Raw genomic sequence first — 24,423 nt, 5'->3', positions numbered from 1 at the left:
ATAGTGGACAATGCTCTCATGCTTTCCCAGTCACCAATGGAGTAAAAAAGGGGTGCATGCTTGCTCCTATGATTTTTAGCATGATGTTTTCAATCATATTGTCAAATGCTTTCAATGAGGATGAACACAGCTGCAAGGTCAACTACCATACTGATGATAAGTTCTTCAATTTGAAAAGGCTACAAGCCAAGACCAAAAGGGAGGGAATGTTGGTGCATGGTTTTCTGTTTGTAGATTATTGTGCACTCAACACAACATCTGAAGTTGAAATGCAACAAAGTATGGATCAATTCTCTTCTGCTTAACCTAATTTTGACCTAATAATTAACACCAAGAAAACACAGGTGCTCCATCAGCCACCACCACACCATCCATACGTGGAACCATTGGTTACAACAAATGGAGAAGTTTTGAATGCTGTGGATAAGTTCACTTACCTTGGTAGTGTACTTTCCAGGGATGTACATGTTGACAATGAGGTTGAAGCATGCATTGGCAGGGCTAGCACAGTGTTTGACAGACTCTGAAGAAAAGTTTGAGAGGGAAGAGGTATTAGGCTGACTATGAAACTGAAGATCTACAGGGCTAGTATTGGTCTGATTAGCTGCAGTCAGACACACTGAATTTTCACTTTATCATGGTGATTTTATTTTGGTCTTCTTTGAGAACGAAGGACAACAACTAGCCAAACAATTATTTTCACATTAATCACTTTGTAACAAAAAATTAGACCAAAGGGAGAAACCATGAAAAACAAGAAACAAAAAATAGTACCAAAAAGACAGAGGAAATAGTATGTTTCTATTTACATTCAGACACCAAAGTTCTTTCTCAGGATATGGATGATATTTTCTATCATGAGTCTTAGACAGTCTTAGATCCTTGCATGGTAGGGAAGAGTTAAGTCTATCAAAATTAGTCATAAAAAACATAACTGTTACTGTATATGATGTACTTCTGGTCCTGAAAACTTCACTCAGAATCAGTTCATATAAGTTTTTCCAGGTTTTTCTGAAGACTTCCTATTCATTATTTCTTATAGCACAATGGTATTCCATTACAATCATATAGCACAGCTTGTTCAACCATTCCCCAACTGATGAGCATTCCCTGAATTTCCTTTTCTTGGCCACCACAAAAAGAGCTGCTATAAATATTTTTTGTACATGTAGGTCCTTTTCCATTTTTATGATTTTTTTGGGATACAGCCCTAGAAGTTGTATTGCTAGGTCAAAGAGAATGTATATTTTTATAGCCTGTTCAGTATAGTTCCAAATTGCTCTCCCTAGTACTTAGATCAGTTCACAACTCTATCAACAATTCATTAGTGTTCCAACTTTTCCACATCTTCTCCAACATTTATCATTTTCTTTTTTTTCATAGATGTAGTAGGTGTGAAGGTGTGATGCAGTACATTGGAGTTGTTTTGATGTGTATCTCTCTAATCAACAGCGATTTAGAGAATTTTTTCTTATTACTATAGATACATTTCATTTCTTTATCTGAAAACTGCCTGTTCATATCCTTTGACCAATTATGGAATGATTTATATTCTTATAAAGTTGACTGAGTTCTCCATATAGTTTAGAAAGGAGAGACACTGGTTGTAAAATTTTTTCTCAGTTTTCTGTTTCCCTTCTAATCTAGGTTGCATTGGTTTTGCTTGTGTAAAAACTTTTCAATTTAATATAATCAAAATTATACCTTTTGCATTTCATAATGTTCTCTATCTTTTCTTTGGTAATAGTCTTCCCTTCTCATAAATCTAACAGGTAACCTATTCCTTCTCCTAGTTTGCTTATAGTATCAAACTTTGTATCTAAAACTTTTACCCATTGTTACTTTATCCATGTATATGGTGTGAGATGGTGGTCTATGACTAGTTTCTGCAGTATGGTTTTCCAGTTTTCCCAGTACTTTTTGTTAAATAGTGAATTCTTACCCCAGAAGCTGGAGTCTTTGGGTTGGTCAAACAGTAACTTGCTATAGTCACTAAGTACTGTTACTTATGTACCTAACCTATTCCATGAATAGACTCTCTATTTCTTAGCCAGGACCAAGTAGTTTTGTTGATTGCTGCTTTATAATAAAGTTTTAGATCTAGTATGGCTTGTGTCCCTTGAGTTTCTTTTCTTAATTCCCTTAATATTCTGGACTTTTCATTCTTTCAGGTGAATTTTGTTATTTTTTTCTAGCTCTATACAATAATGTTTGATAGTTTGATTTATATGGTACTGACTATGTAAATTAACTTAGGTTGAATTGTCATTTTTATTACATTAGCTCGGCCGACCCATGTATAACTCTTATCATTCCAAGTATTAAGTTTAATTTTATTTGTATGAAAAGTGTTTTGTAATTGTGTTCATAGACGTCCAGGTTTCATCTTGGAAGATAGATACCAAAATATTTTGCAATGTCTATAGTAATTGTAAATGGAATTTCTCTTTCTATTTCTTGCTGTTGGGCTTTGTTGGTAATATAAAGAAATGCCTATGATTGGTGTGATTTTATTTTATATCTTCCAACATTGCTGAAGTTATTTATTATTTTAAGTAATTTTTTACTCGATTATCTAGGATTCTCTAAGCATACCATCAAATCATCTGCAAAGAGTGATAACTTAGTATCTTCATTGTCCATTCCAATTCCTTCAGTTTCTTTTCCTTCTCTTATCACTAAATCTACAATTTCTGGCACCATATTGAACAACAGTGGTTATGATGGACATTATGTATTCATACCAAATCTTATTGGAAATGCTTCTAGCTTATCTGCATTATGTATAATGTTTACTGATGGTTTTAGATAGTTGTTACTTATCATTTTAAGGAAGGCTCCACACAATGAGGAAAAAACAAATTACAAAATCAAAGACCATAGATTTTTACTATGGAGGTAGGGAAGAACAAAATCCAAATTCAGAAGAGGACAGCATTGATTAAGTACTCACAACTGAAACCTCAGAAGGGAATATGAACTGGTCTCAAGCCCAAAAACCATTCTTGGAAGACCTCAAGAAGGATTTTAAAAGTCAAATTTTAGAGGGAAAGAAAAATCATTCAATTCAAAATGCAAAATGGAAAAAAAAATATTTTGGGGAAAAAAATTTTTTCCTAAAATGGAAAAAAAATATCCATGAAGAAAAACAACTCCTTAAGAAGTAAAATTGGTCAAATGGATAAGGATATGCAAAACCTAACTGGAGAAAATAACTGTTTAAAATGTAAAATTAGACAAATGGAAGACGAGGTACAAAAGCTAACTGAAGAAAACAATTCATTATAAATTAGAATCAGACAAGTAGAAGATAATGACTCTATGAAGCATCAAGAATCAGTCAAACAAAATCTAAAGAATGAAAAAAAATGGAAGAAACCATAAACTATCTTATTGGAAAAACTACTGACCTGCAAAATAGATCCAGGAGAGATATTTTAAGAATTATTAGTCTACTAGAAAGCTATGATGTAAAAAAAAAGAGCCTCAATAATATCTTTCAAGAAGTCATAATGAAAACTTTCCTGTAGTCCTAGAACCAGAGGGAAAAATAGTCACTGAAAGAATCCACCAATCACCTCCTAAAAGAGTCCCCAAATTGTAAACATCAAGGAATATTTTAGTCGATCATCAGTTCAAGGAAAAAATACTTTAAGCAACCAGAAAGAAATAATTCTAATATTGTGGAACTTCAGTCAGGATCACACAGGACCTTGCAGCTTCTACCTTAAAAGATTAGAGGGCTTGGGATATGATATTCCATAAGAGAGAGGAGCGGAGACTACAAACAGGATCAATTACCCAGCAAAACTCAGCATAATTTTTCAGGCAAGGGGATTGAAATAAGGGACTTCCAGATTTTACTGATGAAAAGGTCAGAGCTCAATAGAAAATTCAGTCTTCAAAAACAAAACTCAAGAGAGGCATAAAAAGTATAAACATGAAAAATGTTATTCAACAAGGTAAAACAGTTTACATCCCTATGTGGGGGAATGATACTTATAAATCTTCAGAACTGTATCTTAACTATGGCACTTAAAAGGAATATGCACAGTGTAATGTTAATGGGTATAAGATTGCTCTGTCCATTAATAGGCCTCACATGGAGCCCTGGAGCAGAGCCAGTTAGGCTCTGGAACACAGGGATTCCCACAACTTCCCAATTAAGTGCTGATTTCCAAACTTCTTGGCCTAAGCCATTCAAGCACCAAGTCCTTGAGTGGAAACAGTATATACTGAATTGTTTGGAGAGAAAGGTGTGGGTGGAGAGAGAAGCAGGCAGAGAGAAACTGCATAAGGGAAGGACTGACAGAAGGAAACTTACTCATGGAGAGGCTGGACAGGAAGAGAGTCAGCACACCCTAGAGTGGATAAGTACTTTAATAAATCATGCCTTCTGGTATCCCAATGGGGATGTTGCAAATAAATAATTTGGTTTTGTCTTAAAGGAAGAGAGTTTGCCTTATTTTGCAAACCAACCATGGAGACACACATGTACGTTCATAGCAGATGCTATGGGCATGACATTACTTTAAATTTGTTTATGATAATGGGATTGAAATACATAAATCTCCACAAAGAATTAGTAAGCCTTTAGGGAAGAAAATTAGTATCCCTGAATGGGAAGATATACCTTATTACTCTTTGGGAAGAGAATGGACTAAAAGCACAGGACCATGGGAAAACCAGAAACCAAGGCTGCAGAAAGAAGAACCCATAGACTTAGAATGATGTTTACAAGTAATACCAATATAAACAGGGAAAGAAATGCAAGGGTATACAAAAAAGGATGGATATTATTGACAAGTTACCATATTGTGTGGAAAAGTAGAAATGAATTGCTGGAGGAAATGGTTCAGGTAGAAAAAGATTTAGATGATTTGCATGAGAATTCTTCTCTACTACAGCACCAGAACTCTCCTTTAGAAGAGCAAGCTAGAAAGCATCAGGTTATAGCAGAAAAGGCAGCCGTGAGACTGGTTTAGAAAAAGGAAGTGAAAAGGTAACAAAAGAAGGTGTATGCAGTCCTGGCATCTGCGGGATCTCATTGGGACCCAGAGACATGGGAGGAAGACATAAGGTTGGAAGATGAAGCAAATTCAGATGAAGAGGCTTCAAGGAATGTGGATGCTCATCCAATAATACAAAGGAAGCAGGCAAACCAGGGTGGGGAAGGCACACAGTGTTTAAGAAAGTAACAGGATTATACTCAGCAGGAGGTTATAGACATATTAAGCCAATTCATCCCCAAAATGGAGAATCATTAGTATTTTGGATGGTGAGAATCAGTCATAAGTGGGTTGGAGAAGTATGGGTCGATAAAATAGATTGATTGAAATTCATAGATATTAGTCAAAATCCCTTTTTAGAACAAGTTTTTAGGAATTATATTCTAGGAGGCAACAAGCGCACTAATTTGTTAGCTCTGACTGCTGAGGAATGCAATCAACAAATAATCCACTGACTCTATGTGGCCAAGTGGAGAAAGACCTTGGTATTCGCTTGAGGATTCTATAAGAAAGTTAAAGAAAGAGGTATGGAAACTGAGATAATGGTGGGAGACACAGAAGCCTATCATATCACTCCTTTAGTGGTCCCTCATAGAAATACAATAGTAAAAACTATTCCTGATTATAAATGCTTAATTCTGACTTTACTAATCGAGAAAATAGTTTACCCTTTTTCTGAGGTGCTAGATAAGATTTCACATTTTGGTGACCTAAGGGAATGAGGAAAAGATAAATTTCCTCAAGGGAGAAGAGAAAATAGCTAGTGGATTTAAAGTCAGAATAAATTAACAAAGAGAGCAATATTCACTGCCTTATTGAGAGCAGGAACAGAGTATGGAATAATAGATGATGTTACAACTAATGAACTACATAAGATGTACCAGGAAAAGGGACTTAATATTAGATGGGAAAGGGAAGTAAGAACTGTCCCCACAGCTCCTCCTGAACCATTGTTCCAAGTTTGTCATACCTGAAGAGAGAATAGGAAATTGGCCAACCCCTAGTACCTACAAAGGAAGTATGCAGACAGAATTAGTGACTGAGGCTATGATAGTGGGTTCATGAAATACAGAGGCATGGCTGATACCAATAAATGCCACAAGTCACTCAGAGGGCATGTGATACCATAATGTTAACAGGTAAATGTTTGGGAAAAAGCTGTTGAGGACAATCTTAGTCTCTATCTAGGAAAGGATCTTCCTGGCTTAATTTGCCCATTGTGTTCTTTTGGAAAGGAACATTTCCCACCTGACTATTCCTGAGATTGACTGTGAAGTTAAATTGATAATACATACTTGGAGACACGAAGAAATGTGAGATGGCCCTAACTGCAAGATAGCAGCATATATTTACTTTGCTTCTGATTATTGTCCAACTATTCTTTTTTTTGGCCTTTATTTAACCTTTTTTGCTAGATTTGCCTCTTCCAGGCTTAGTGAGATGATTGACTGTTTAGAGTGGACATTACTCTGTATCTGAGGCCATGATACCTCACCCCTGGATCTGGCATTGACCAAGCTCCAGATATCAGCTCAGGAACTGACCCTTCAAATGGAACTTCTTCTGACACCCACAGCTCTATGTCCAATCTCAGCAGAAAGCAGTTTTAGGAGATGAGACATACTTATCTTCACCCAATGAATTTTGGGTACCATTTGTTTGAGGGAGGAACGATATGGTACTTATACTCAAGCCAGTGCCCAGGGATCATATATTGCTTATTGCTTTAACATTCTTCAATCAAGACTGATTGTATATGTCTCATAATATGATTATTTTCTGTTATTCCTTTTTATTGCCATGGGAATTATGTTGATTCAATTTGCTCCTAAAGTCCCACTAGCCTATATCATGGCCATGAAAAACCTTGGAGATGAATATAATGTTAATGGGATTTAAGATCTTCCCTGTCCATTAATAGGCCTTACATGAAGCCCTGGAGCAGAGTTAATTAGGCTCTAGGTCATAGGGATTCCCACACCTTCTCAATTAAGTACTGGTTTCCAAGATTCTTGGCACTAAGCCAACCAAGTGCCAAGTCTTTGATTGGAAAAAATATATATTGTATTGCTTGGAGGGAAAGGTATGGGTGGAAACAGAAGCAGGCAGAGAAAGAAACAGGGTGATGGAAAAACTTGCCTAGGGGAACTTGCTCATAGGGAGGTTTGACAGAAAGAAATATCAGCACTCCCTGGATTGGTGATGAGTAACTTATTAAACCATGCCTTCTGGAATCACAATAGGGGTATCTCAAATAAATAATATGATTTTATCTTAGAGGAGGAGAGTTCATTATACTTTGCAAAACACCCCTTAGAATACTTATCCATATTCATAGCAGCTGCTGTGGATATCAAATGGGTGTTACACATAGACAGAGGGCATGGTTATAGACTAATGTGATGTTAAAAAACTTAATTAAGGGGTGCAAAGTGATTGCAATGAGATAAGAGGAAAGGGCAAGTTAAAAGGGGTAAAGTTTATCTCATGAAGAGGCACAAAAATATATTATAGTAGAGGGAAAGAAGGGAAGGAGATGAAAATTTTTTTTGAAGTCTACTCCCATTGGATTTGGTTCAAGGAGGGAATAACATGCTTCATTAGGTATAGAAATATAACTTGCCCTACAGGCAGTAGGAGGGGAAAAGAGAAGGAAAGGGGAGGGATGGATAGAAGGGAGGGAAGAAGTAGTAAAGGTAAAAAGGAAAGAAATGGAGGGGAGCTGATAGAAAGGAGAGAAGATTGAGGGAGGTGGTGGTCAAAAGCAAAACTCTTTTGAGGAGGGTAAGTGAGAAAGAAGAAATAAAAGCATAAACAGGGGGAGAAATAGGGTGGGGGAAAAGACACAGATAATTATCGTAACTGTGAATGTGAATGGGATTAACTATTCTATAAAACAGAGGCAGATAGCAGAATGGATTAAAAACCATAATCCCACAATATGTTGTTTACAAGAAACCCATTTGAAACAGAGTAATACACACAGGGTAAAAGTAAAAGACTGGAATAGAATATATTATACTTCACCTGAGATAAAAAGCGGGGGGCAGGTTGCAATCCTAACCTGAGAAAATCTAGAGCAAAAATAGATTTAATCAAGAGAGATCAGGAAGGAAATTATATACTGCTAAAAGGCACCATAGATATTGAAACAATATCATTACTAAACATATTTGCTCCAAGTGGTATAGCATCCAGATTCTTAGAGAAGAAATTAAGAGAGTTACAGGAAGAAATAGCAAAAGTAAACTAGTGGTGAACCTCAACTTCCCCCTCTCTAAACTTGATAAATCTAATCTCAAAAGGAGCAAGAAAGAAGTTAAGGTACTGAATAGAATTTTAGAAAAGGTAGATATGGTAGAGCTCTGGAGAAAATGGAAGGGGATAGAAAGGAATATACCTTTTTCACAGTGGTGCATAGCACATACACAACTGGACATGTACTAGGGCATAAAATCTTCACAATCCATTGCAGATAGGCAGAAATCGTCAATGCGTCCTTTTCAGATCATGATGCAATAAAAATCATATGTAATAAAGAGCCATAGAAAGATACATAAAAATTATTTGGAAACTAAACAATGTAATCCTAAATAATGAATGGGTCATGAAACAAATTAGAAAATCAATCAATAACTTCATTCAAAAGAATGACATTAATGTGGCAAATACCAAAAGTCATGGGATGCAGTGAAAATGGTCCTTAGGAGTGTTATATCTCTGAATGCTTACATGAGTAAAATACAGAAAGTAAAGATCCATGAATTGGACATGCAAATGAAAAAACTAGAAGAAGAACAAATTAAAATCCTCAATTAAATACCAAATTAGAAATATTGAAAATCAAAGGAGAGATTAATTAAATTCAAATTATTAAAATTATTGCACTAAAAATAAAACTAAGAGCTGGTTTTAAGAAAAAATAAAATTGATAAACTTTTGGATAATTTTATTTTTAAAAAGTTATGACACCCAAATTACCAGTATCAAAAATGAAAAGAGTGAATTCACCACCAATGAAAGACCAGTGAAACAATATTTAGGGTTAATTTTACCCAATTGTATGTCCATACATTTGACAATAATTGCATCTCAGAGAAAGAAGAAGACATCAATGAAATCCCTTAGAAAAAAACCTCTGGGGCCAGCTAGATTTACAAAGAAATTATATCAAATATTTAAAGAACAGTTAATTCCAATGCTACATGGACTATTTGGGAAAATTTATGAAGGAGTTGTCCTACCAAATTTTATCATACAAAATTAGGCTTTGATACCTAAACCAGGAAAAGCCAAAGCAGAGAAAGAAAATTATAGATCAAGTTCCCTAATGGATATAGATGCAAAAATTTTGAATAAAATATTGCCAAAAAATTATAGCAACTTATCATGAGAGTGATGCATTTCTATCATGTAGAATTTCTACTAGAATGTAGGGCTGGTTAAATTTTAGGAAAACTATCAGCGTAATTGATCATAACAACAAATCTAACAGAAACCATATGATTATCTCAATAGATAAAATACAACACCCATTCCTATTGAAAATACTGGAGAGCATAGGAAAAAATGGAGCCTTCCTTAAAATGATAAGCAACATATAGCAGCAAACATTGTATGTAATGGGGAATAAACTAGATGCATTTCCAGTAAGATCAGATGTGAAAGAAGGATGTACATTATTGCCACTATTATTTAATTTGCTATTAGAAATGTTAGTTTTAGCAATAAAAGAAGAAAAATTTGAAGGAATTAGAATAGGCACAGGAGAAACTGTAATCACTCTCTGCAGATGATATGATGATACCCTTACAGAATCCTAAAAAAATTAAGTAAAAAAACTGCTTGAAAAAATAAACACCTTTAGTAAATTTACAGGATATAAAATAATCCAGCATAAATCATTTTTATGTACTACTAACAAAGCCCAGCAGCAAGAGATAGCAAGAGGAATTCCATTTAAAGTTAGTGTAGACAGTATAAAATATTTAGGAGTCTGCCTGCTAAAACAAACCCAGGAACAATATGAACACAATTTAAAAAAATATTTTCACACAAATAAAGACAGATCTAAATGACTGGAAAAATATCAATTGCTCATGCTTTGACTGAGCTAAAGTAATAAATATGACAATTCTACCTGAATTAATTTACACATTCAGTGCCATATCAATCAAATGACCAAAACTTATTTTATAGAGATAGAAAAAAATAAAAATTCATTTGGAAGAATATAAGATCCAAAATATCAAGGTAATTAATGAAGAGAAATGACTGGGAAGGTGGACAGACAATAGCAGATTTTAAATTGTATTATAAAGCAGCAATCATCAAAACCACTTGGTACTGACTAAAAACTAGAGGGGTAGATCAGTGGGATAGGTTAGGTATACAAAAAACAGTAGTCAATAATTATAGCAATCTACTGTTTGATAAGCCTTGTGACCTCAAATTCGGGGATAAGAACTCATCATTTAACACAAACTGCTCACAAAATGAAAACAGTATGGCAGAAACTGGGCATAGACCAACATCTGACACCGTATACCAAGCAACGTACAAATGAATACACAATTTAGATTTAAAGACTGATACTATAAACAAATTTAAGGAGCAAGAAATAGTTTATCTGGAAGATTTATAGAGAATGGAAAAATTTATGATCCAACAAGAGATAAAAAACATTGTGAAACGCAAAATGGATAATTTTGATTACGTTTAATTGAAAAGTTTTGCACATACAAAGCCAATGTAACCAAGTTTAGAAGGGAAGCAGAAAACTGGGAATTTTAACAACCAGTGTCTCTGATAAAGGCTTCATTTCTAAAGTATATGGAAAACTCTGTCAAATTTATAGGAATATAAGTCATTTCCCCAATTGATAAATGGTCAAAGGATATGAACAGGCAATTTTTAGATAAAGAAATGATAGTTATCTCTAGATCTATGAAGAAATGCCCTGAACAGCTATTGATTAGAGAAATGCAAATCTAAATGACTCTGAGGTGCCACATCACACCTATCAGATTGGCTAAGATGACAAAACAGAAAAATGATAAATGTTGGAGATGATGTGGGAAAGTTAGAACACTAATTCATTGTTGGTGGAGCTGTGAGCTGATGCAGCCATTTTGGGGATCAATTTGGAACTATGCCCAAAGAGTTATAAAACTCTTTGGCCCACCAATATGATGTCTAGGGTAATATCCCAAAGAGATCAGAAAAATTGGAAAAGGATCCACTTATAGAAACATGTTTATAGCGTCTTTTTTTGTGGTGGCCAAGAATTAGAAATCAGGAGGATGCTCATCAATTGGAGAGTAACTGAACAAATAGTGGCATATGATATGTTCTGTTATTCTTATATGCATATATCTCTGTGTATGTGTATGCATACATACACATGCACATGCTTGTTTGTAGCCTTCAGTGGGGGAATAAAAAGTGCAGAGCAGAGAAAAAAGAAAGCACACAAAGACGTAAAGGGATAGCTTTGAAAATAATGGGGTGTGTTCATTATATAGGTTTTCTTAAACTGGAAACGCATTGCATTGTCATGGCATATGTGACACATAACACATATGACATGACATGTGTGACATGACACCATATTAACATGTACATGGTTTCATATTCTGGGCACCTTGTCTCATGTTATGTGACATGAATAGCATATGTAACACAGGACACATGTGAGACAGACACACATGAGACATGGCATTACATGTTACATGTTTCATGCTTTGTGCTACATGCTATGTTACATGTTTCTGGTTTTGTGTTATATGTTATGGGTGTCAAGTTTTGTGTTTAGTGACACTCATTACATATGTGATACATATGATGTGTGGTGCATTGCATATGTGCCACATGACATGCCACATGCATGAAATATGTGACAAACACCATTGTGTCATGCATGGCAAATGTGACATAAATTACATGAATGACATGTGTGTCACATGGTACCATTTTAATGTATGTAAATATATTTCTTATTTTGTGTCTTGTGTCTGGTGTTATGTGACGCATGTGACATATGTGATTTATATTGAATTTGTTCTTGTATTCTGCTGTGCACATAGCAATGTTTATTTTTTCTTTTCTTGTTTTGCAGTTGAAATAAATTTTAAAACTGGGGGAGGGGAAAAAGTTTATGAGGCAAAAGTTTCTGGGATTGTGAGGTAAAACTTCCTGAAGTAACAATGTTTGAAGCCATGAATGATATGAAATGTGAGGTAAATTTTCCTTAAGCCTAGTCTGCTTCCCTTAGAACCTACTGTTTGTTGATACAATGGAAGCTGGCCTGGAAGTGTTTACACCTCTCTCAGACAAAGCCTCAGTCCCTGGAATCTTCTCTGAGATCCTGTCAAGATATCCCAGGAGGACAACTGCTTTATCCCTTTATTTTTGCTAATCTACATCCATTTTTTTTTTTTGGTGATTTTCTCTCTGTTTGTGAAGGAAATCTGGAGAGCCTGAAAATTTCTGACCTACTCTTCCTTCTTCACACAATGCATCTCGTGTAATGCACTTTAAAACCAAAATGGTGATTTTTCTTGATTTCCCAGGCAACCAAATTTGGAGTCATTGAAAGCAAAAGAAAACACACACACACACACACACACACACACATATACACATTAATAGTATATGCAATACACTTGGCACTTTAAATAGCATTACCTGTAGGATACCTCATCGGTAATAATATTTGAGTAATATGTAGGGTATAGTACAAGCCCAGCTCAAATACATGCATGCCCACGTTACACAGAAATTGATCACAAATGACAAAGTAAATCATGGCTAACTAATAAAGCAGAGCTAACTATCTATAATAAAATTATCAATAAACTCACACATAGACATATCTGTGTATGTATGTATATACATATACATGTACATATATATGCATATGGATATATTCACGTTGTGTACGTGTCTATGTATTATACATAATAGGTATATTTGTATTATGTGCATGCATGTATTATATACATATGTATTTATTCAAATGCATACAAATATGTGTGTATATATACACATGTGTATGTATATACACATACACACACCTATTGAAGATTAAACTGCACTAAGAAATTCAGGACACACCTTGTATAGCTTACACTAAGTGCTAGTTTATATGCAAATAAATAATGAGAAAAAAGAATTAACAGAGCCATTGCTAAAGCATGAGCCTGTCACAGCAGGTTACACAAGCAGAACAATAAGCAAGCAAACCCAACTATTCATTTATTAATAGCTGTAACAATTAACATAAAATTACCTTCCAGGCACACTTCACATATGGAAACACTAGAACTGTATCCCAGACAAATTTGTAGCTATTTCTTCAGGATACTTGTAGCATCATAAGTTAATGCAATAAATGTTCTGATGGGTCTAGCTCCCCTGTTAATGGCGCCCAAGCTAATCAATCTCATAGGCTGACCATCAGTCAGGTGTATACAAACAAATTTATAATGACACTGATAGGCTTGTTATCAATATGTTTTTGCTCTGTAGGTTTTATCTGTACCCTAGATGTTACTGTTGCAGCTGTAGATAAGAAAGAATTTGCCTCTGGGTTTATTCCTCTTCCCTGTACTACACAATGTGCCCTTCCTTGGAAACATTATAGTGCACTTACTTGCTTCAAAAACACTTTCCACAACTGGTGAATGGTCTCTTTTGCACAGGAGGTGAATGTCCATTATTTCTTTTCCCTTGCTCATTTGAGACTCCAACTAACTCTTCCCTGGGCAAAATGTGGTTGCAATGCATGGTCTTGTCAGGACTGCCTTATTCTCTGGGGCAGTTTCGTAAGTAAGGAAATTGCACAGTCTTTGAAAAATTTTGAAGGCATTAACTTTTCAACAGTCAACTAACATATGAGAACCTTCAATACCAAAATTCTCTAGTGCTAATTTTTCCTTTGTTGAAGTTTTGAGTATGTATCATACCATCTCTTGTTTTCTCTTCTCTTCTGATCTCAAGCTGGGTTTCTTTCAACTTCACTCACATTGAATACACTTGAATCAGCTTCTGAGATTCTTAAACAAAATTTTACAGCTCTCACCCCACATGAGCAAGTATGACATAAAATCTGTCTTATTTTCTGGTCTCATTTTGTCCATGTAGTAGTAGTGACACACATTGTCCTTCCCAATATGCTCAAGCATGTGGTTGTTTTAAGTCTTCTTGTGGATGATAAGAAGTATTGTAGACTTTTTGGTGCCTGTCAATGTCAACATTTCCTTGAGTAGCTTTCTCTCAAAAGTTTTACCTTAGTTAGAGTAAATCATGACAGGGAATACATACATTGAAAAAAATTTTCCCCATAATGTTTTGGCAGTTGTACATGTTTCCTCAATTGCTTGGTATGTAGGAGCATATCTGATGAAATGGTCAAATAAAACTATGATATATGTTTGTGTACACATACACATACACATATATACATATGTGTATGTGTATGTATGTAAGTATTTATATGTGCATAATATATGTATGTATGTATATATAGGTGTGTATACATATATATGTGTATATACATATACACACACACACATATATGTATAGTACTTAAGAGTCTCCAAATATGTAGCACAGGATAGTAATGATTTTCTTTGTACACATAATGTACAGATTTCTTGTTGACATCTTTGCTGCCTGTCTTTGGAAAGTAAAATCTTTTTCTTAGAGGATGTGTCCTTTTATGACTCACACCTACAAAAAACATCACATAAGGCATTCAAGGCTATTGGATGGAATGCTTGGGCAAACACCAGAAGCATCCTGCTTCTATGAATGGGATCAGTACACATGATGAAAGACTTGATCACATAGTTCCAATTTCTGGCATAAGGTTAGGAGTAAGGCTCTTTCTTCTAAGTAGAACTTTTTTTGCTTTTTGGTTCATATCATTTCCTTAATTTTTCATCAGTCATGTTTTCCGCAACAGATAATTGAATAAAGTGGGTTCAATGTAACAAGGTGTACATTAGCAAGAGACATGTTATCTCATTTCTTTAGCTACTAGCATACTGCCCCTCCCCCCAACTACCTTGTATTTATTTTGTATTTATTACATGTACTTGTATGTGTCACATAGTTTTCTCCATTAGAACACAAACTCCTTAAGCATGGGGACTGTTTCATTTGTTTTTTTTTTCTTTGTGTACCAATGCTTAGCCCACTATCTGGCACAACATAGGTTCTAAATCAATGATTATTGATTTTTAAGAGGACATCTTAAAAAAACCTTAGAATATGGAATCTGAAAGCAATGCTGCTTGACCAAAAGCAAGACTAATGGCTTGACAGCTTTTGAAAGAGAATAGTTTTGTGGATATTTATGGCTCCTCTCCCTCACCCCCACTCAACTTCTGACTCCTTCTCCGAGTCTTCCTAACTGTCTTTCTCATATTTGCTCAAAAAATAGGGGAAAGTGTTCACTTAAATTATCTTATATTTATTAGCTTTTCAAAAAACATCTATTTTGAATATTTTTCTACTAGAAACTACTACTACTATTTCTACTACTATTTTTCTACTAGAAACAGTGAATTAAAAAGCTAAAAATTACAGAGTAGTCTTTCCACTAGATTTCTCAGGCTCCATGTCCTTGGCCAGTACTCAAGGCAGTGAGTTTAGGGTTTATGAGACAAATGATGAGGTGAATCATTATTTGAGAAATGTTGTAAACCTCACTTAAAGCAGGTAATTTCTATGACTATGACATGTGGAAATGTCCCAGTATTTCAATTTTTGCTAAATGGCCAATTGCAAAGACAAGTCCTTCAATTCAAATTCATTTGAGATCATGGAATTAGCTCAGGGGTTTTCCGTTTAAATCATAAAAAAATATAGCTTTATTCTACATCTAATTAATATATTAGCATTGACATTTGCTCTCTTATTAGTGCTTAATAAATACTTGTGGATTGATTTATTGTTCTTTAGTCATCAGTGATGGATTCAAATTAATTCTTCCAAACAAATTACCTGGTGTATTTATTTTTGTGCTAAACAACTGACTTTTCCCCAACTGCTTTTTTTTTGACCATTACTAATTGTGTATTGAAAGCAGTAAGGGTTTCCACATCAAACAAACCAGTTCTGAGTTTTTCCTGAGATAAAGCTTAATAACTCCTGCTTCTTCAGTATTTATCAAAATACAAAAGAAAAAAAAAGTAAAGATCTTTTTTTCACATGGCAAATCTGACCCTTGTAGTAATTAGGGGTAGTAAAGGACATTTCACACATATACAGATAGGGGGATTGTTCCAAAATGGGACCAAATACTTCTAGAATGAAGTGACTGCCCAAGCTCTCATGCTCAGTTTATTTTCTTTCAAAACCTAGACACCATAGAGAAATGCCTGGTATTCTTGACTGTTTTTGAAATATTTCCAGCCAAGCTTTGGGGCTAACGTATGCTGTGCTTCCTGTGGAGAGGTTTCAAACAGAAGCACCACACACACACTTGACTAAAATTAAAAGGCTGGTATTTTTGTTGTACAAATATATCACAAAGCTCTTCTCAATGTTCATAACCACCCATAACTATGTCCTTCCTAAGAGTTATTCAAGTGTGATGGAGAACTATTCACAGCCGGACCTGAACTACAAGGGGGAAAGTCTAGTTATAAACGTTTTATGACTCAAGATTTAATGCTCTCAATTTGCAGCCTGCTCTGAACCACAACCTCAAAGCTTTTTTTCCTAATAAGTATCCATGTGAGCACAAATATAAGCACAAATTCCATGAAATACATAAAGATCCAAAGACATAGCATTACATGGATCTCTATTTTAACCATGCAAAATTCATCAATTGTTTGATTTTTATCATCATTTTTCAAGTTTCAAAAGAGAAACTGCAGACAATTACAATGGTCTAGTATTCAAGTTGTTACTGAAAAACCTACACTAAGCATATTTCTCTGTTCTGTGTTCAAGTGTTTTACTTTTTTTTTTTTTTTAACTTTTTTACTATTTAAAAAAAAGATACACTGAGTTTAGGTTAAAAACCATCCACCAAACTGGATCTCAACACAGATTTCACAAGCCAGTAGGAGTAGTAGCATTCTGCTCTGGTGCTTCATTTTAACTCCCAGTAACCCAAATGTCAATGTGCTTAAAATTCCTTCCCAGTACTAAACGGTGAGTTGATTTTTTTTTTTTTTTTACAATAAAAAAAGCTGACTAATACTGCATAGGAGTGCCAGAACTGGAAACAGTTCTGGAACAACTGGAAACAAAAACTATTTACATTAAATAAGAAACCTGTTTTCAGGCTTGTAGTTGCCACATTTACAGCATGGTGCAATACATACTGTGACAAGGGGTAGGAAAAAAAAACAGTTCTGTCACTCAATACCACGAAATAGCATAGTTTGCCACATGAGAGTAATAAGAATGGCCAACAGGAAGAAATAAGAGGGAGAGAAGGAAAGAGGGAGGAGGAACTTTTGTTGATTCATTTCTGGTTTTGTAGCTGATTGGACAACCAGTCCAGTCCTTCACAGATCCCATCCCCTCTAGTGGCACAGGTGCCTTGGATGTACCAGTTTCTGTGACGAAGAGAATGCAGTCCAAGTTTATCTGTGATTTCAGCCGCATTCATGGCATTGGGAAGATCCTGTTTGTTAGCAAACACTAATAAAACGGCATCTCGAAGTTCGTCCTCTGCCAATATTCTCATCAGTTCTTCTCGGGCCATATTCATTCGTTCTCTGTCATTACTGTCAACCACAAAAATCAGTCCTTGTGTATTGCGGAAGTAATGGCACCACAGGGGTCGCATCGCGTCCTGGCCACCTACATCCCACACTATGAAGCAGACGTTTTTGTAATTTAAAATTTCTACGTTGAAACCTAAAGTGGGAATAGTAGTTACTGTTTCATCAAACTTCAGTTTGTACAAAATAACTGTCTTTCCTGCAGCATCCAGACCAAGCATTAGGATCCGCATTTCCATTTTGCCAGAGTCCCTTGAAGAGGTTAGCAAGTATATTCCCTGTGGTCAAAGAGGGATTTGTTAAACGCTGGCAAAAGAAACCTCCTCGCTCCTGAGCCTCCGACTTCCCATCTCCTCACCTGTGAGCAGCGGCCGCTCCTTTTTACTTGCTCTCCAAGCGTTGGTTCCGCTCCCCCGAGATGGCGGCTCGAGACCGTAGCCACGTCAGTGCTCCCCAACTGCTTTTCTAAACTGAGTTGTGTTGTTCGTCCTGTATAATTAAAAAAAAAAAAAAATTATAATATTGAGGAGCCAATGATGTGCTTTCTTAGATTCAGTTTTTCTTTACTATGCATAAAGGTAGTAAACCTTTAAGAGGGGGTAATTTTTAAAAGGTGAGTGAATTATTTGAGTGCTCTTTTTAAGTTTTAAGATGTCAAGACTTCTGTTTTGCATAGAAAAAGAAATTTCCCTGCCTTTATTTTAGATCTCAGGAAATTGCAATTCATCGAAAAATACTCCAAAATGACTGATGAGCTTGGCTCTTTCCCCTTGAGTGGGCTAATGAAAAGGTTGGTTACCATAGGCAGAACTGGCTGCATGTGTAGGGAAGGGGTGGTAAAGGAGGAAGCTGATAGAATTACTTTAAAATTGTCAAATATATTTTCTTATCAGCCAGGCTGTGTTTAGAGGTAACAATGGGTTACACGTAAAAGTCCAAAACCTGTGGAATATCAGATGCCATTTCGTAGAGCAAATATGGAACCCCTAAAGGCCTGCTCACTGAAATTACCTTGCATTTTTCTTGTAGACCTTGTTAAAAAGACTATTTTTACATGTTTTCCTGTAGATAGGATATAAGGTTATTGAGGGCAGGTGCTCTTTTGTTTTTGTCTTTGTAACTTCAATACTCAAAACAGAGTAGGTACTTAATAAATCATCCTTGATTAATTGACAAATTGAGAAGGTCAGCAACATACTCTCAGTCCTACAATACAGATACCAAATAGAAAGTTTTTTTTTTAAGGAAAGCTATTGTTGTTGTTTTCTTTTTGTTTTCAAAGTGAACTAAGGATACCATGAGGGTGATGTCTTGCCTCATACATGAAAGATTTTGTGAGTAGTGGAAGTGAGAAGTAATAAGGGCCTGAGTTAGGGAGGGAGGGATGATGGCAGGGATTAAGAGCAGAGAATGGATATGAAAGATGTTATGGATGTAGAACTGGTGAAAATTCAGCAACTGATTAGTGATAGAGGATGAGAATTATTAAAGAGGCAAGGATGCTTTTGAAGTTGTTCTAGTTATACAACTAAAAGGATGTTGGGGCTTTTGACACAAATGGGAAAATCAGGATGAAGACTCAGTATGAGGACATTGCTTTAGACATGTTATATTTGAGATAACTATGGGATATTTATTTAGAGATATCCTATAGAAAATTGGTGAGAGAGAACTAGAGCTCAGGAGAGAGATGAGGACTGGATATGAACATCTGGAATTCACCTAAATACAGATGCTAAGTGAACCCCTCAGGGCTGATGAAATTTTAAAAAAAGATAAGAGTCAAGACAAAGCCCAGGGATACACCAATATTCAGGGGAATTCATTATGGTTAATAACCCAACAAAAGAGACTGATACATAGCAGTAGTTTTCTAAACAAAACCTTTCCTGCTCCCTGCACCCATCTGTCATTCTCTTAGTCACCCATTTTTTTGTACCTCTTTTGTACTGATTTATGTATATGTTTTTTTTTCTCTTGGCTAAGTTTTAAGCTTCTATAGATCAGGGATAGCTATTCTCTTGTCTTTGTCTTAAGTAGAAACTTAATGTTTATTAATGGATTGGCTGATTAAACTTTGTATCATCTGTGCAGTGTTTTGCAACCAGTAGGTACTTAATAAACATTTGTTAAATTGAATTGAAAAAAGCCTCAGGGAGTAGAAGAAACTGGATTTCCTGATGGTTAGTATGGGGTGTGGGGGCAGGGGGGAAGCTTGTTTTGAAAAGTGGGATGACAAAATGTACACCTTCAAGTTCAGCCAAGTACAATTTGTATAGGACCCTTAGTTATGTTCAAGTTTAAAGCTTAAGCTATTTTATGGTGTATTTTAAATGATATCTTTGAATAACTCCCACTATATTTATTCTCTTCCCTTTCAATTATAGCAGATTTTGCAGATGTTAAACCAGATGGATCTTAGAAGTTTTTAAATGGTGCCTTAAAAACTATGTAATTAGTATGTAAAATCTTCTCTCAATTAATTACTCTTTTCAGTTATATAGTAAAGGCTTGGGAATATGTTATTAGTTACTTTGTACTACATATGTTCAGTTTTGGGGGGAAAGTTTCCTTTATAGACAAATTGCTTCATCTGCCCCTGTTACCAGAATACTCTTATAAACCACATCAGTTTCTCCTAGCATATAGTAGGGAGAGTGAAATTACTAGTCCACCTCAGTCACGTTCAGAAATAGCTCCCTAAGTCATATTTATCAAGAAAGGATTTTGAGAAGTGCAATTGTACTTTGTTGTTTTTAATGTTTGGTTGTTTTCAGGGGTTTCTGACTCTTCATCACTTCATTTGGAATGGGTTGTTATTTCCTTTTCCAGATAATTCTACAGGAATTATAGATCAGGAAACTTAGACAAAACAGTTAAGTGACCTTTGCAAGGTCACATACCTCATAAGTTTGAGGCCAAATATTAGATCAGGAATATGAGTTTTCTTGACTCCAGACCTGGCTGTCTATCCACTGAACCACCTAGCTATCCCTAATTATGATAAAACATTATTTTCCAAATCAAGAAAACATAGAATAGAAAGGCAAATCAGTAGGGCTGTTTTCCTCTTCTTGGACTTGGACACTCTGTCTTTCTTGATTCAGTTTAAAATTGAGATGGCTTTCTTTATTTAAAATATGTATTATTTTTTCCAATTATATATAAAACAATTTTGACATTCTTTTGTTAAAATTTTGAATTCTAAGACCTGTACTTCATTCCCTTCATCCCCAAAAAAGCAATTTGAAATATAATATGCATATACAGCTATGTAAATCATATTTCCATATTAGCCATGTTGTGAAAGGAAGCACAGACACCACACACACACACACACACACACACACACACACACACAGTTTAAAAAAAACAGCCTCCATCTGAATTCAGACTCCATCAGTTTATTCCCTGGAGGTGGATAGAATTTTTCAACATAAGTCATTCAGAAATATCTTGTGTAATTGTATTTCTGAGAATAGATAAATCATCTACAGTTGATTATGAAATGAAATTGCTGTTACTATGTTTAATGTTCTTGTTCTGCTTACTTCATTTTACATTAGTAAATATAGGTCTTCCCAGGTTTTCCTGGAAGCTTCCTATTCATCATTTCTTATAGTATTATACAATAGTATTCCATCACAATCATATAACACAGTTTTTTTTCGGCCAGTGCACAATTAATGTTTATACCCTCAATGTCCACTTCTCAGCTACAATGAAAAGAGCTGTTTGAATATTTTTGTACCTTTAGATTTTTCTCCTTTAATCTTTATTGGGTACATATTTAATATTGACATTGCTAGGTCAAAAGGAAAACACAGTTTTATAGCCCTTTAGTCATAGTTCCAATTTGTTCTCTGAAATGGTAGGATCAGTTTACAAATCCAGCAAGAGTGCATTAGTGATGTATTTTCTTTCTTGTTCCCCCAAAATTTGTCATTTTCCTTTTCTTTCATATTAAATGTGTGGTGTGGTATGAGGAGGCATCTCAGAGTTATTTCAATTTCCATTTCTTTCATCCATAGTGATTTAGATAATTTTTTTCATATAGCTATAGATAGTTTTGATTTCTTTTACTGAAAACTGCCCCTTCATATCCTTTGGCCATTTATCAAGTGGGGAATGATGCATATTCTTATAAATTTGACTCACTTCTCTATGTATTTGAGAAATAAGACCTTTACTAAAGTAATTTCCTCTAGAATCCTGCCCTCCTCCAATTTCCTGTTTTCCTTTTTATTTTCACTGAATTGCCTTTTTTGGTGCAAAATATTTCTAATTTATGTACTCAGAATAATCTATTTTACATTTCATTATGGTCTCTACTGCTTCATCATAAATTCTTCCTTTATCTATTGATCTTCCAAGTAAAATATTATAGGCTCCCCTAATTTGCTTGTTATATTACTCTTTATGTTTTAATAATGTGCCTATTTGACCTTATTTTTGTATGATATAAGATGCTGACTTACGTATTGTTGTTGTTAAGTCATTTCAGTAATATCATACTTTTCATGCACCAGTTTGTGGATTCTTGGCAAAGACACTAGAGTGATTTGCCTTTTCCTTCTCCACTTATTTTACAGATGAAACGAACAGTTAGGTGACTGTCAAGGGTCACACAGCAAGTGTCAAAGTGAGATTTATCTCAGGAAAATGAATCTTCCTGACTCTAGACCTAGCATTCTATACACACCACCATCTAGTTGCCTATCTATTTATTCCAGTTATACCAATATTCATCTCTAGTTATAGGTAAGTAGTACCTCATTTGGGGAGAAGGTACTCTATGCACTGTGACACCTTGAACACTGGTCTATAATTAAATTCTGCCTGAACTTTTTTCCACTGTTCCCAGAAAATTTTTGTTAGTGAGTTTTTGTCCCCAAAGCTGGGATCTTTGGTTTTGTGAAATAGGATGTTTATTTACTAATGTCTACTAATGTGCACCTAATCTATTCAAATGATTTGCCACTCCGTTTCTTAGCCAGTTTCAGATTGCTTTAATGATTACTGCTTTGTAATGCAGTTTGAAATGTAATACTGCTAGCCTACCTTCCTTCACTTTTTAAAACTGATTTATTTGATATTCTTGACCTTTTGTTCTTCTAAATGAATTTTGGTTTTTTCTGTAGGTCTATAAAATATTTTTTCATACTTTGTTGTAGCACTGAATAAGTAGATTAATATAGGTGGAACTGTCATTTTCATTAAATTGGCTTAACCTATCCACAAACAATTAATATTTCTTCGATTGTTTAGATCTGACTTTATTTGTAGAAAAAATATTTTATAATTGTGTCCATATAGCTCCTAGGTTTGTCTTGGTAGGTAGAATTTTACGTATTTTTTATTGTCTAGAGTTAATCTAAATTGCATTTCTCTTTCTGTTGCTGCTGGACTTTGTTGGTAATATATAAAAATGCTGATGGATTTGGTGGGTTTATTTCATATCCTTCATCTTTGCTGAAGTTGCTAATTATCTCAAGTAGTTTTTTTTAGTTGATTCTCTAGGATTCTCTACACCATCATGTCATCTGCAAAGAATGATGGCTTTGTTTCCTAATTGTCTATTCTAATTTATTCAATGACTTTTTTTTCTTATAGCTATTATTTCTAGAGCAGTAGTGAATGATAGTGGTGATGGTAGGCATCCTTGCTTCACCTCTGATCTTATTGGGAAGACTTCTAGTTTATTACAAATGCAATTTGTAATATTATAAAACTTAAACAAGCTGTTACAAATAATTTTTCCTGATGGTTTTAGATACATGTTACTTATTACTTTAAGGAAAGCTCCACTTAATCCTATGATCCCCTGTGTTTTTTCATTGGAATGGGTGAAATATTTTGTCATAAGCGTCTTCTGCATCTATTGAAGATTATCATATGACTTTTGTTATTGATATGATCAATTATGCTAACAGTTTTCCTAATTATTGAACCAACTCTGCATTCCTGGCATGCTGCTACAATCTTCCACTTGGTATTTTCTTTGAATTTTCATATCAATATTCATTAGGGAAATGCCTGTAGAAGGAGTTGGGAACCTGAAGCTTTGAGGTCACATGTGGCCCAGCAAATCCCTTGTTCAGTGAAGTTTGGATTCATTCATTCATTGCACTTGAGGATGTAGGAGGTCTCAAGGCCTCAGGTTCCTAACTTCTTGTCTCTAGTTTTCCTTCTCTTTTTGCTCATCCTGGTTTAAATAATAGTAATTTGTTAGACTTTTCCTTTGCTAATTTTCCCAAATACTTTATATAGTATTGGAATTTACTGTTCTTTATATGTTTGGTAGAATTCCCTAGTGAATCCATCTGGCCCTGGCGATTGTTTTCTTAGGGGGCTCAATGATGGCTTTTCTGATTTCTTTTGTCTGAGATAGTGTTATTTAAGTATTCTATTTCTTCTGTTAATCTGGGCAATTCATATTATTTTTTGTAAATATTCATCCATTTCACTGAATTACCTTTTGTGACTAAACCTGGCTCACACTAAACTGGTAGCTACTAAAATTTAAGATATTTTGGGGGGTAGGGAACAATCTAGTGTCCAGCTGTATCTTTATCCCCTTGTTTATTTTTGAGTTTTTGAGACTCTATATAGGACATTTTTTAACTCCATCAAATTTCATCTTCCTGGGCTTGACTTACTGTTCT

General features: G+C 34.9%; 1 pseudogene; it reads right to left on the bottom strand.

Annotated features, from left to right (window-relative positions):
* Window positions 1-17,189: 17,189 nt before the first annotated feature.
* LOC140507650 (ADP-ribosylation factor 1 pseudogene) lies at window positions 17,190-18,776 on the bottom strand (annotated as a pseudogene).
* Window positions 18,777-24,423: the final 5,647 nt, after the last annotated feature.

Source organism: Notamacropus eugenii, chromosome 5 (genome assembly GCF_028372415.1).
Source record: "Notamacropus eugenii isolate mMacEug1 chromosome 5, mMacEug1.pri_v2, whole genome shotgun sequence".
Taxonomy (NCBI): domain Eukaryota; kingdom Metazoa; phylum Chordata; class Mammalia; order Diprotodontia; family Macropodidae; genus Notamacropus; species Notamacropus eugenii.
Note: the sequence above shows the minus strand (reverse complement) of the source record. Positions and strands in the feature narration are given on the sequence as shown.